This window comes from Scyliorhinus torazame, chromosome 17 (genome assembly GCF_047496885.1).
Source record: "Scyliorhinus torazame isolate Kashiwa2021f chromosome 17, sScyTor2.1, whole genome shotgun sequence".
NCBI lineage: Eukaryota > Metazoa > Chordata > Chondrichthyes > Carcharhiniformes > Scyliorhinidae > Scyliorhinus > Scyliorhinus torazame.
This window is the reverse complement of record NC_092723.1, coordinates 57,368,974-57,383,044: the sequence shown is the minus strand read 5'-3', so window position 1 is coordinate 57,383,044 and position 14,071 is coordinate 57,368,974. Positions and strand designations below refer to the sequence as shown.

The 14,071-nt window shown below is 51.6% G+C and overlaps 1 long non-coding RNA gene across 6 annotated transcripts in view; it reads left to right on the top strand.

Annotated features, from left to right (window-relative positions):
* Window positions 1–14,071, top strand: part of LOC140393883 (uncharacterized) — a 294,363-nt gene that overhangs the window by 146,424 nt on the left and 133,868 nt on the right. For all 6 annotated transcript variants that reach the window (XR_011935762.1, XR_011935760.1, XR_011935763.1 and 3 more), the window contains one exon: window positions 2,683–2,809. This is a non-coding gene — a long non-coding RNA (uncharacterized lncRNA). The remainder of the gene's footprint in view (window positions 1–2,682; window positions 2,810–14,071) is intronic.

Sequence of the window (14,071 nt, the reverse complement as noted above, 5' to 3'; positions counted from 1 at the left end):
CCGACACCACCAGTTTAGCCACGTATTTAGCTGCACTATCACTGGGGATTTTTTCAGTCCCAAACTAATGCATTTTACCTGGGTTTTGGAATCAGTTCCTGTTGTTGAGACAGATGGGATCTGGCTTTCATCTGTTTCTCGTAAACATAATTACCAGACAACACCATAACAACCTGGGTAACATAGCAACTGGATAGAAAAAGGATTTTTTAATTGACTCTAATAGTTCCTGTTGACAAATTGTATGCCAGAGGAAGATGTATTTTTTGAGTTGTAGTTTTTAGCTTGGTGCTGTGTAACTACAAGACTGAAAACAGGCACTGTCATTCTTGAGGGACGGGCCAAATGTGTCAGCCAACCGATCTCCACTGTGATTGGTGCGTCCTTTTTAAACAGTGCGCCAATCTCAAAATTAAGAGAAAATTAATATGCCACCCACAGACATCGGGACCTCCCCAACCATTATCGCTGTCAATCTCCACACCCTCCCCCCGTCCCTTGCCCCGCCCCCCTGTTGGTACTACCAAGTTTGCACTGTCAAGATGCCATCTTGATAGTGTCATGTCCCTGACCACAGGGGCTAACATAGCCTCCATATGCCCGGTGTGGTCTTCCTGGATGCTGGAGAGCAGCAGTGATGCCCACCGGTGTGATGTGGGGGAACATCTGATGTCCCTGGAAGGCATTGCACCATTCAGGAAAATAGAACAGTACAGCACAGTACAGGACCTTCAGCCCACGATGTTGTGCTGACCATTTATCCTAATCTAAGATCAACCTAACCTACACCTCTTTAATTTACTGCTGTCCATGTGCCTGTCTAAGAGTCGCCTAAATGTCCCTAATGACTCTGACTCCACCATCTCTGCTGGCAGTGCATTCCACACACCCACCACTCTCTGTGTAAAGAACCTACCTCTGACATTGACATCTCCCCTATACCTTCCTCCAATCACCTTAAAATGATGTCCCCTCGTGACAGCCATTTCCACCCTGGGGAATATTCTCTGGCTATCCACTCTATCCATGCCCCTCATCACCTTGTACACCTCTATCAAGTCACCTCTCTGCCTTCTTCGCTCCAGTGAGAAAAGCCCTAGCTCCCTCAACCTTTCTTCATAAGACATGCCCTCCAATCCAGGCAGCATTCTGGTAAATTTCCTCTGTACACTCACCAAAGCATTCATATCCTTCCTATAATGAGGCGACCAGAACTGGACTAAGTGTGGTCTAACTAGAGTTTTATAAAGCAGCAGCAAAACCTCGCGGCTCTTAAACTCAATCCCCCTGTTAATGAAAGAATCACACCAAATGCCTTCTTAACAACCCTATCAACCTGGGTGGCAACTTTGAGGGATCTATGTACGTGGACCCCAAGATCCCTCTGTTCCTCCACACTTCCAAGAATCCTGCCTTTAACCCTGTATTCAGCTTTCAAATTTGACCTTCCAAAATGAATCACTTCACATTTATCAAGGTTGAACTCCATCTGCCACTTCTCAGCCCAGCTCTACATCCTGTCAATGTCCTGTTGTAACCTGCAACAACCCTCAACACTATCTACAACTCCCCCAACCTTCGTGTCATCGGCAAACTTACTAACCCACCCTTCCACTTCCTCATCCAAGTCATTTATAAAAACCACAAAAAGCAGAGGCCCCAGAACAGATCCTTGCGGGACACCACTGGTCACCGACCTCCAGGTGGAATACTTTCCATCCACTACCACTCGCTGTCTTCTTTCGGCCAGCCAATTTTGTATCCAGACAGCCAAATTTACCTGAATCCCATGCCCCCTAACTTTCTGAATGAGCCTACCATGGGGAACCTTATCAAATGCATTACTGAAATCCATATACACCACATCCACTGCCCGACCTTCATCAATATGTCTCGTCACATCCTCAAAGAATTCAATAAGGCTTGTGAGGCATGACCTGCCCCTCACAAAGCCATGCTGACTATCTTTAATCAAACTGTTTTTCTAAATAATCATTAATCCTATCTCTCAGAATCCTTTCCAATATTTTGCTCACCACAGATGTAAGACTGATGGGTCTGTAATTCCCAGGGATTTCCCTATTCCCTTTCTTGAACAGGGGAACAACATTCGCCTCCCGCCAATCATCTGGAACTATTCCAGTGGAGAGTGAGGATGCAAAGATCATTGCCAACGGCGCAGCAATCTCCTCCCTCGCTTCCCGTAGTAACCTTGGGTATATCCCGTCAGGTCCAGGGGACCTCACTATCTTGATGCTTTTCAAAATTTCCAGCACATCCTCCTTATTTAAATATTTAAAATAAACATTGCGGAATATTTAAATCCATGCAAATTGATGGTAATCGGGTTCACGCCCTTGCTGAGCATGAACCTGATGACTTAGCTGGTGGAGATCTCAGAACTCAAATCCTGTTATGGCCCTCTCACGAGTGTTGGCGACTATAAAGGGATTTGCACCAGCAGGAAATGGGCTCAGAAGATCGTTGCCAAGTCTACAAATGACAGTTAGACAGGAACCAGGATGGCAGAGATCAAAAATGAATGTTTGTTCTTTTATGTGCTATTTGCAAATTGAGCCATTGAATTAACACTCGAGCTGTTTGGGATTGTTTTCTTGTGTATTACTGAGGGATATGAATGTTTGTCTTAGAGCTGAAAAAAAATTGGTTTCTTTGATGCAGAGGTCAAGCACTGAGTGAGGCAATCAACCCGAGACTGTGAGCTGGATTTTCATTCTAAAGGCAGTTATTGGGAGCCGGGAAATATCCCGGCTCAGTACACCCACCTTGGGAGAAAGTGCCAGCTAAGGTAAGATTTTCATTCCGGGGATGTCTGCTAACAGGAGTCAGACCCGCCGCCCCCAGAAGTTTGTAGATGTGCATAGGGCTGAGTGCCTAGGCAATTTGATTAGAAGGTCCGCTTTGGTAATTTGGGACTTTGCCCCAGTTGTTTTATTGAATATTAGGCTCTTTAGCCCTTATCTGTCACAGTGCCACGCACCCCTGATGCCCCATCCATGCCCCTACATCCACCTTCAATGGCACCTCGTACACTCCATGCCAACCTCTGCCTCTCCACCCATCCCATAACCACTCATTCACCATGCCAAGCTGTACACCTTCACCCATCTCATACCCGCTCATATTCGCCATGCCAAACTATCCTCCCCCCACTCAATCCTGAAGATCCCTCATACCCTCTGTCATGATATGCAAACATGCAGCTAATGAACATATAGAATAGGGCACAACCAATGAGCAGTCAGGACACTCAGGGGTGGTATCTCACTATAAAAGGGATGAGGCACTCACACCCCACCTCTTTCCACAGACCAACATCTACAGAGTGAGACAGGGTGTATCCTCAGCATCACACTCCAGCGTGAATAGAGCAAGGCTGGTTCAGTTAGACTGAGTTACTACAGTTAGATTAGCAGAGAGTCAAACTCATTGAGAACTGTGCTAATAGTTCAATAAAACACATTGAACTCTCTTCACTGTCTGGAGCATCTTTTACTCAAAACTGCATCATGTGGCAGCTTGTGCTATTCCAAATTACATAACACAACATGATACCAGGAGTCTGTTCAATCTAGTTAGTGTCATAATATACACCAGTATATCATGGTGCAGACACACACTGATGGACATACAGTGGGACCAATCAACACACACAACACCGCAGCCAATCACCAGTTAGAGCGCACGCACTATAAAGACAGGGGGCATCAGAGTTCCCGCTCATTCGAGCTGCAGCTAGCTAGGAGGTCAGAGCTCACAGCCTGCAGCACAGACATTCACCATGTGCTGAGGGCATCGACTGGTTAGGACAAGGCAAAGGTCTTTAGTTAATGCTAGTATTGTGTTAACCCACAGTCAGAGTATGTTAAACAGTTGATGATTCAATAAAATAGTGTTGCACTATTTCAAGTGTTGGTGACCTGTATGTGTTTCACGGATCCAGAGCACCCAACACAACAGTTAGTTCAACTCAGCAAGATCCGTGACGGCCAGCGAATGTATACTGGCACAATGGAAAAGATTCCTGCTCCTCACCAGCTCAGGACCTCTGGCAATCTCAGTGCCAACTGGCAGACATTCAAGCAGAAATTTCAGCTTTACGTCGAAGCATCACACCTCAATCGTGCGTCTGATGCACGGAAGATAGCTGCTTTCCTCACCACAGCAGGTGATCACGCCTTGGAAATATTCAACTCCTTTCACTTTGCCGAAGACCAGGACAAGACAAAGTTTCAGACCATCCTGGACAAGTCTGACAGCCACTGCGAGGTGGACACCATCAAAATCTTCGAGCGCTACATATTCCAGCAACGATTGCAAGGTAAAGACGAATCCTTGAACTCATATTTAACTAACCTTAGACTGCTAGCGCAATCCTGCAACTTCGGTGATATCACTGACTCCAAGATCAGAGACCAAATCGTTTTTGGAGTTCACTCTGATCCTCTGAGAGAGCAGTTACTGAAGATCAAGCATATGACCCTGCCAGTCGCGATTGAAACATGCACAGTGCATGAGCATGCTGAAAATCGCTATTCCCAGTACAAAACGGCAGAAAATTAGAAACTAGCCTAAAGGCGGAGAGTGTGCAGGCCATCTCCCGGATGCAGCACCTCAACATTGACGAAAGCGGCCATTTTGCGCGCTCTTCCCGGGGCCCGACGCAAGCGCGATGTGAACGGGATAACGAAGCGGCCATAACTCGCACTACGCAGGTGCAGACGTCTGAGAACCGCACTGCGCATGTGCAATGACGCACGGAGCGGCAGGACACTGACGCCATGACTTGTTCGAACTGTGGCACCGCCCATTTAAAGAAACACTGCCCTGCAAGAGGCAGACGCTGTTTAAACTGCGGGAAGCCAGCCCACTATGCAGCCCTGTGCAGATCTGCACCACCAGTCAGGAGCCAGCGCTCCCAATTCCGACGACGGCACATCCGGAGTGTGCAACAACGCCTACAGGATTCTGATCCCGGCAGTGCAATGGATCCAGCTGATGAATGCCTGGACAACGCCTACCGTGTGGGCATTATTACAATGTGTGAATATGCCACACCAGACTCATCGCAAGTCCAGTCAATCCTAGCTGTGGATTCCGAGGACGAATGGCGAGCAGTGATGAAGGTCAACCACTGCCCCATCCAGTTCAAGCTGGACAGAGGTACCTCTGCCAATCTCTCACAGGCAGACTTCAGATGCATTAAGAAGTCCCCCACGGTCCTTCCAGCTGCCTGCAAGCTCCTGGATTACAACGGGAATGCCATCATGGCACTGGGATCCTGCCATCTGCATGTATCCAACCGACACACACAAGCACGGTTACGCTTTGAAATTGTTCAGCCGGACAGGGCATCCCTACTAGGTGCGCACGCCTGCAAGCAGCTGAACCTCATTCAAAGGGTTTACACCACGACATCCTCCCATGTGGATCTTCAGGCCGGCATCCACGACAGCCTCGCCCATTATCCAGATGTGTTCAACGGGATGGGCATGCTGCCGTATCGATACAAGATTCTGCTACGACCTGATGCCAAGCCAGTGGTCCACACACCACGACGTGTCCCTGCTCCACTGAGAGAGCGCCTGTAGGCACAGCTCAAGGATCTTCAGCAAAAAGGCATCATATCCAAGGTCACCGAACCGACTGACTGGATCAGTTCGATGGTGTGCATAAAGAAGCCTGCGGGGGACCTGCGCATCTGCACTGAACCCAAGGATCTCAGTAAGAATATCATGCGGGAACACTACCCCATCCCGAAGGGGGAGGAACTCATGAGTGAGATGGCGCATGCGCGCTTCTTCACCCAATTGGATGTATCACAAGGATTTTGGATAATCCAGCTGGAAGAGTCCAGCAGAAGGCTCTGCACCTTCACCACGCCTTTTGGCAGATACTGCTACAATCGCATGCCATTTGGCATCATCTCGGCATCGGAGATATTCTATCGCATCATGGAGCAGATGATGGAAGGCATTGAAGGGGTTCGTGTGTACGTGGACGACATCATCATATGGTCCACGACCCCTGAAGAACATGTGTCCCGTCTGTCATAATATACACCAGTATACCATGGTGCAGACAAACACTGATGGACACACAGCAAGACCAACCAACACACACAACACCGCAGCCAATCACCAGTTAGAGCACACTCACTATATAGACAGAGGGCATCAGAGTTCCCGCTCATTCGGGAGGCAGCCTCTCAGAAGGACAGAGCTTACAGCTTACAGCACAGATCTTCACCATGTGCTGAGTGCATAGACTGGTTAGGACAGGCATAGGTCTTTAGTTTAATCTAACATCGTGTTAACCCACAGTGAAAGTATGTTCAACAGTTTCTAACTTAATAAAATAGTGTTGTTCTATTTTAAGTGTTGGTGGCCTGTATGTGTTCCACGGATCCAGAGCACCCAACACATCATAGTACCAGTAGTTGAGGGATGTTAGAACTTCTTAGACCTACCTGCAAGTGATCTGCCTTCCACCAGCATACAGTCATTCTGCAAAATGGACAGCGTCCGCCCGCCGCCGCCGCTCTCCATCACCGGTAACCTAGGGGCCAATTGGAAGATATTCAAACAACGCTTCCAGCTCTACATTGAAGCCACAGACCGGGAAGCTGCCTCAGACACCAGGAAGATCGTTCTCTTCCTATCCACGGCCGTGGAACATGCCATCCACATTTTCAATTCTCTCACCTTTGCTGATGGTGAAGATAAATCAAAATTCAAGACGTTCCTCCTTAAGTTTGACAGTCACTGCGACATCGAGGTGAATGAAAGTTTTGAGCGCTATGTATTCCAACACCGTTTGCAGAGTAAGGATGAACCTTTCCAGTCCTTTCTCACCCACCTCCGCATCCTTGCGCAGTCCTGTAATTACGGGCCCACCTCCGACTCCCATGATATGCGACCAGATCGTTTTTGGTGTTCAATCGGACCCCCTACGCCAGCAGCTCCTCAGGGGAAAGCAGCTCACCCTAGCGATTGCCATTGAGACCTGCGTGCTACATGAACACGCCACTAGTCGGTATTCCCACATCCAAGCGGCTGAAACGGCGCGGCAAGGACCCCACGAGGCAGAACGGGTCCAAGTAATCAAGCAACTCCAGGGCCTCAGCCTGGATGAGGGCGGCCATTTCACGCGCTTTTCGCGGACTCCCGCGCTTGTGCACACCGAACAAGGGGACAGCGACGTCGACGAACGTACTGCGCAGGAGGACACCACGTACGACCGCACCGCACATGCGCGGTGGCGCAGCGAATGTACTGACTCTACAACGTGCGGCAACTGTGGCTCCGCCCACTTAAAGCAGCAATGTCCTGCCAAATCCCGACGATGCCTGCGATGTGGCAAACTTGGCCATTATGCTTCTTTATGCAGATCAGCTCAGCCTGCCAACTCTCGTCGCTCCAGCCAGCCCCGCAGGAATGTCCGGGCCATTCAACCCACGGTCACCGAGCCCGATTCGGACCTGCTACCCGATATTGACACCGATGACCCGAAGGCGCCTTTTCGAGTCGGTATCATGACAAAAAACAGGGTGTCCCCGAAGCAAAGAATCCAGCCTCTATCGGTATACAGCATCGATCCGGACGATGAGTGGTGTGCCACCCTTACGGTCAACCGGTCCCAAATACGATTCCACCTGGACACTGGTGCCTCCACCAATCTCGGTCTGACCTCCAAAGCCTTTGTGTAAAACCAGCCATCCTGCCATCAGCCTGCCAGCTATTAGATTATAATGGCAATGCCATTGCTGCCAGCGGCTCATGCCAACTTGAAGTGACGTACAGGTCACTCAAAGCCAACCTTCCCTTTGAAATCGTGGGCTCCTTGAAAGCCTCCCTGCTTGGCGCGCAGGCATGCAAGCTGTTGAACCTAGTTCAGAGAGTCCACTCTCTCTCTTCTGCTGACGCGTCTGCCTCTCAGGACACTGACTTCAGGGTGCATCTCAACACCATTATCAACCAGTACCACGGCGTCTTCGAGGGCATGGGCACGCTCCCGTACACCTACAAGATTTTATTAAAACCGAATGCCACGCCTGTGGTGCACGCACCTCGCAGGGTCCCAGCACCCCTTAAGGACCGCCTCAAGCAGCAGCTGCAGGACCTCCAGAACCAAGGAGTGATTTCCAAAGTCACGGAACCGACCGACTGGGTCAGTTCCATGGTATGTGTAAAAAAGCCTTCCGGCGAATTGAGAATTTGCATTGATCCCAAGGATCTAAATCGCAATATTATGAGAGAGCACTATCCAATTCCCAAGCGCGAAGAGCTCACATGTGAGATGGCTCGCGCCAAGCTCTTTACCAAACTCAACGCCTTAAAAGGATTCTGGCAAATCCAGCTCGCTAAATCCAGCAGGAAACTCTGCACATTTATCACCCCCTTTGAAAGATATTGTTACAACAGCATGCCGTTAGGGATCATCTCTGCATCAGAAGTTTTTCATAGGATTATGGAACAAATGATGGAAGGTATTGAAGGTGTTCGTGTCTATGTCGATGACATAATCATTTGGGCAACCACCCCGCAGGAGCATGTTAGTCGCCTCCAGCGCGTATTCAGACGTATATATGAGCATGGCATCCGCCTCAACAGGGCCAAATGCTCTTTTGGTCAGACAGAACTCAAGTTCCTCGGGGACCACGGACGTCATTCTCCGACCCCCCGCCGGGTCGGAGAATGGGCGTAGGCCGCCGTGAATCCCGCCCCCGCCCCCGCCGAATTCTCCGGTACCGGAGATTGGGCGGGGGCGGGAATCGGGCCGCGCCGGTTGGCGGGACCCCCCGCTGGATTCTCCGGCCCGGATGGGCCGAAGTCCCGCCCAGGAATTGCCTGTCCCGCCGACGTAAATCAAACCTGGTATTTACCGGCGGGACCAGGCGGCGTGGGCGGGCTCCGGGGTCCTGGGGGGGGGGCACGGGGCGATCTGACCCCGGGGGGTGCCCCCACGGTGGCCTGGCCCGCGATCGGGGCCCACCGATCCGCGGGCGGGCCTGTGCCATGGGGGCACTCTTTCCCTTCCGCCTCCGCTACGGCCTCCACCATGGCGGAGGCGGAAGAGACTCTCCCCACTGCGCATGCGCGGGAAACTGACAGCAGCCGCTGACGCTCCCGCGCATGCGCCGGGAAAGTGACAGCGGCCGCTGACGCTCCAGCGCATTTCTGCGCTAGCTGGCGGGGCAACAAACGCCATTTCCGCCAGCTGGCGGGGCGGAAATCCCTCCGGCGTCGGCCTAGACCCTCAATGTTGGGGCTAGGCCGCCAAAGATGCGGAGCATTCCGCACCTTTGGGCCGGCGCGATGCCCGTCTGATTGGCGCCGTCTTTGGCGCCAGTCGGCGGACATCCCGCCGTTGGGGGAGAATTTCGCCCCACATCTCCCAATTGGGTGTGCAGCCGGATGCGGACAAGGTAGCTGCCATCACAGCTATGAAAACACCAGAGGACAAGAAGGCGGTCCTCTGATTTCTGGGCATGGTCAATTTTTTAGGGAAATTCATCCCTAACCTCGCCTCTCATACCACGGCTCTCAGGAACCTGGTCAGGAAGACGACAGATTTCCAATGGCTCCCTGCCCACGAGCGCGAATGGAGGGAACTCAAGGCAAAACTGACCACGGCCCCGGTCTTAGCTTTCTTTGATCCAGCAAAGGACACCAAAATTTTGACCGATGCCAGTCAACCCGGCATTGGGGCAGTGCTCCTTCAACGTGATGGGGCCTCATCATGGGCCCCTGTTGCATATGCGTCACGTGCGATGACCCCCATGGAGCAGCGCTACGCGCAGATCGAAAAGGAATACCTGGGCCTTCTGACCGGTGTTGTTCAGTTTCACGATTATGTCTACGGACTTCCTCAATTCACCGTCGAGACCGACCATCACCCGCTGGTCAATATAATACAGAAAGACTTGAACGACATGACGCCTCGCCTCCAGCGTATTCTTCTCAAGCTCCAGCGATACGACTTCCAGCTGGTATTCACCCCAGACAAGGACCTCATCATTGCTGACCCTCTCTCCAGGGCAGTCAACACTCCATGTGACCCAGCGGGATTTGTCTGCCAAGTTGACGCCCACGTGGCATTCGCGGCCTCCAATCTACCTGCCTCGGATGAACGCCTCATCCAAATTCGCCGCGAGACAGCGGCTGACCCATTGCTACAGCGTGTCATGCGCCACCTAACAGACGGGTGGCTCAAGGGCCAATGCCCTCAATTTTATAATGTCAGAGCTCATCTGGCAGTAGTAGACGGGGTTCTTCTAAAACTGGACCGCATTGTCATCCCGCATCGCATGTGTCAGCTTGTCCCGAAACAACTACACGAGGGCCACCTTGGCATGGAAAAGTGCCGCCGCCGGGCCCGAGGGGCAGTGTACTGGCCCGGCATTAATGAGGACATAGCCAACACAGTGCTCAACTGCCCCACTTGTCAGCGCTGCCAGCCAGCCCAACCACATGAGACCCTGCAGCCCCAAGATTTGATCACGTCACTATGGACCAAGGTGGGCATCGACCTGTTCCACGCGCTGAGTAGAGACTATGTCCTGATCGTGGACTACTTTTTGAATTACCTGGAGGTGATACGGTTGCACGACCTCATCTCGTCTGCAGACATTCGTGCATGTAAAGAAACCTTTGCTCGACATGACATCCTGCTCACAATTATGTCGGACAATGGCCCCTGCTTCGCTGTCAAGAATGGTCCAACTTTGCCAGGCGGTACAATTTTGCCCATGTGACGTCCAGTCCCCTGTACCCCCAATCCAACGGCAAAGCAGAGAAGGGAGTACATATCGTCAAATGGCTCATATGTAAGGCTGCCGATGCTGGGTCTGATTTCTACCTCGCCTTGCTGGCCTATCGCTCTGCCCCACTGTCCACTGGCCTGTCGCCAGCCCAATTACTCATGAATCGCACCCTGAGGACGACGGTACCGTCCATCCATGTCCCAGACCTCGACCATGTTCCGGTCCTTCACCGGATGCAGCTGTCTCGTGCACAGAACAAGGCGGCTCATGACTCCCGTGCAGCTGATCTCCCTGCTCTGGCTCCAGATGACAACGTCCGCGTCCATCTTCCGGATGGTGGCTGGTCTGCAACCGCTGTTGTCCTTCGGCAGGTGGCCCCCCCGCTCGTTCCTGGTTTGTCTACCAGATGGCTCTATTCTGCGCCGCAACCGACGTGCCCTTCGTCTCGTTCCACGCTCGCCACGTGATCCTCCAGTGTCACCTCGCCCGCCTGCTGACCCTGCCACGGACTATGCAGAGCCCCCTGTCACTCTGCCTCCCCCTGACTTTGACGCAGTCCAGCCCGCTCCTGAACCGGCGGCTCTCGACCCACCCTTGAGGCGTTCAACCAGAATTCGTCGCCCACCTCAGAGACTAAATTTATGAACTTTTCGAATTTATGGACTCTCTGAATTGTTTCATTGCTTTGTTTGATCGTTTCCCTGGTTTGTATATAGTGTTGATCTCGTTACTCTTGTTGCATACTGTTTCTCTGCACCAGGTACCTTCCCATGTAAATAGCTTAGTTCTCATGTACGTAGTCCTGTAAATATGTCTTCACACCCCACACGTAGTTAGGAACATTCTCACCACACATTATTTATTGCAATACACATACATTTTTTATAAAAGGGGGGATGTCATAATATACACCAGTATATCATGGTGCAGACACACACACTGATGGACACACAGCAAGACCAATCAACACACACAACACCGCAGCCAATCACCAGTTAGAGCACACTCACTATATAGACAGAGGGCATCAGAGTTCCCGCTCATTCGGGATGCAGCCTATCAGAAGGACAGAGCTTACAGCTTAGAGCACAGATCTTCACCATGTGCTGAGTGCATAGACTGGTTAGGACAGGCATAGGTCTTTAATTTAATCTAACATCGTGTTAACCCACAGTGAAAGTATGTTCAACAGTTTCTAACTTAATAAAATAGTGTTGTACTATTGTAAGTGTTGGTAGCCTGTATGTGTTCCACGGATCCAGAGCACCCAACACATCACCGTCTCCAGAAGGTATTCCGCCGTGTACATGCCAATGGCCTAAAGTTAAACAGGTCCAAATGTTGTTTTGGCACATCAACGCTGAAGTTCTTAGGCGACCAGATCGCACAGCTTGGTGTGCGCCCGGGCACAGACAAAATCAAGGCCATCGAGGCGATTTAGGCCCCTGAGGACAAAAAGACAGTGCTGCGCTTCTTGGGCATGGTCAATTTTCTGGCCAAGTTCATTCCAAACATGGCTACACACACCACGTCCCTACGAAACCTGGTGAAAAAGTCAACTGCCTTTGAGTGGAAGGCGGCACACCAGACAGAGTGGCTGGAGCTGAAAGCCAACCTCACCACTGCACCAGTCCTGGCATTCTTCGACCCGATCTGGGAGACAAAGATATCCAGAGATGTGAGTCAGTATGGCATCGGTGCGGTGTTGCTTCAATGAGATGACACATCATCCTGGGCACGAGTAGCCTACGCATCAAGGGCGATGACGCCCACTGAAATCAGATCTGCTCAGATTGAGAAGGAGTGCTTGGGTCTTCTCACCGGCATCCTCAAATTTCATGATTATGTCTACGGCCTGCCGACAGTCACTGTCGAGACGGATCATAGGCCTCTGGTCCACATCATCCACAAGGACCTGAACGACATGACGCCTCGGTTGCAGAGAATCCTGCTTAAACTTAGGAGGTATGACTTCAACTTGGTGTACACACCTGGCAAGGAGCTCATCATCGCTGATGTATTGTCCTGCTCTGTCACCTCGCCCAGGGAGCCGCTGGAGATCATCCAGGACATCGAATCGCAGGTGCAGCTGTGTGCTAGCACTCGCTCGGCGACAGTGAGAAGGTAGTTCTCATCTGTGATGAGACAGCCAAAGACCCCCTCTTGCAGCGCGTCATCCACAACCTCACCAATGGCTGGCAGAAAAGCCAGTGCCCACAATTTTACAATGTGAAGGATGACCTGACAATGATTGATGGTATCCTCCTCAAGCTGGACAGGATTGTTATTCCGCTCAGTCCCCAGAGCTTGGTGCTGCGCCAGATTCATGAGGGACACCTGGGCATCGAGAAGTGCAGACGCAGAGCTCGGCAAGCTGTCATCTGGCCCGGCATCAGCCAGGACATCATGAACATGGTCCTGAACTGTGCTACCTGTCAGCGGTTCCAGCCAGCGCAGAGCAAGGAGACGCTCCAACAGCATGACATAGTGACCTCTCCGTGGTCCAAGGTTGGCATCAACCTCTTCCATGCGAATGGTCGCGACGACGTATTGATCATCGACTATTTCTCGAATTACCCTGAGGTGCTGAACTCTCGGACCTCACCTCTCGGACCATCATCAAAGCCTGTAAGGAGACGTTCTCAAGGCATGGCATCCCAATCACCTTCATGAGCGACAATGGCCTGTGCTTTACCAGTCGAGAATGGTCCACGTTTGCCAGGCCATACAATTTCTAGCATGTCACCTCCAGTCCGCACTACCCGCAGTCCAATGGAAAAGTCGTGAAAGGGGTGCACATAGTGAAACAGCTAATCTGCAAGGCCGTGGACTCTGCTTCCATCATATACCTTGCACTGCTCGCATACAGGGCGACTCCATTGTCCACTGGCATGTTGCCGGCTCAACTCCTGATGAACAGGGACATGCGGACGACGCTTCCAGCCATACACCTGCCCAACCTGGATCACCTCCCGGTGCTGCAGAAGATGCAGCAGCTCCGAGACCGTCAAAAGCAGGGCCATGATGCCCATGCCACTGATCTGGCCGTGCTATCCCCAGCAGACACTGTCAGGCTCAAGATACCGGATGGTGGGTGGTCTGCCCCGGCTGTCATTGTTCGACAGGCCACGCCCCGCTCTTATGTTGTACGTATGGCTGATGGCTCCATCGTGCGAAGGAATCGACGGGCACTGCGCAAAATTGCCTGCCCGCAACCACTTTCTCCTCCATTTCCATATGTTGAATTGCCACCTCCTGATACCTCGCACCACGAGGCCACCAGTT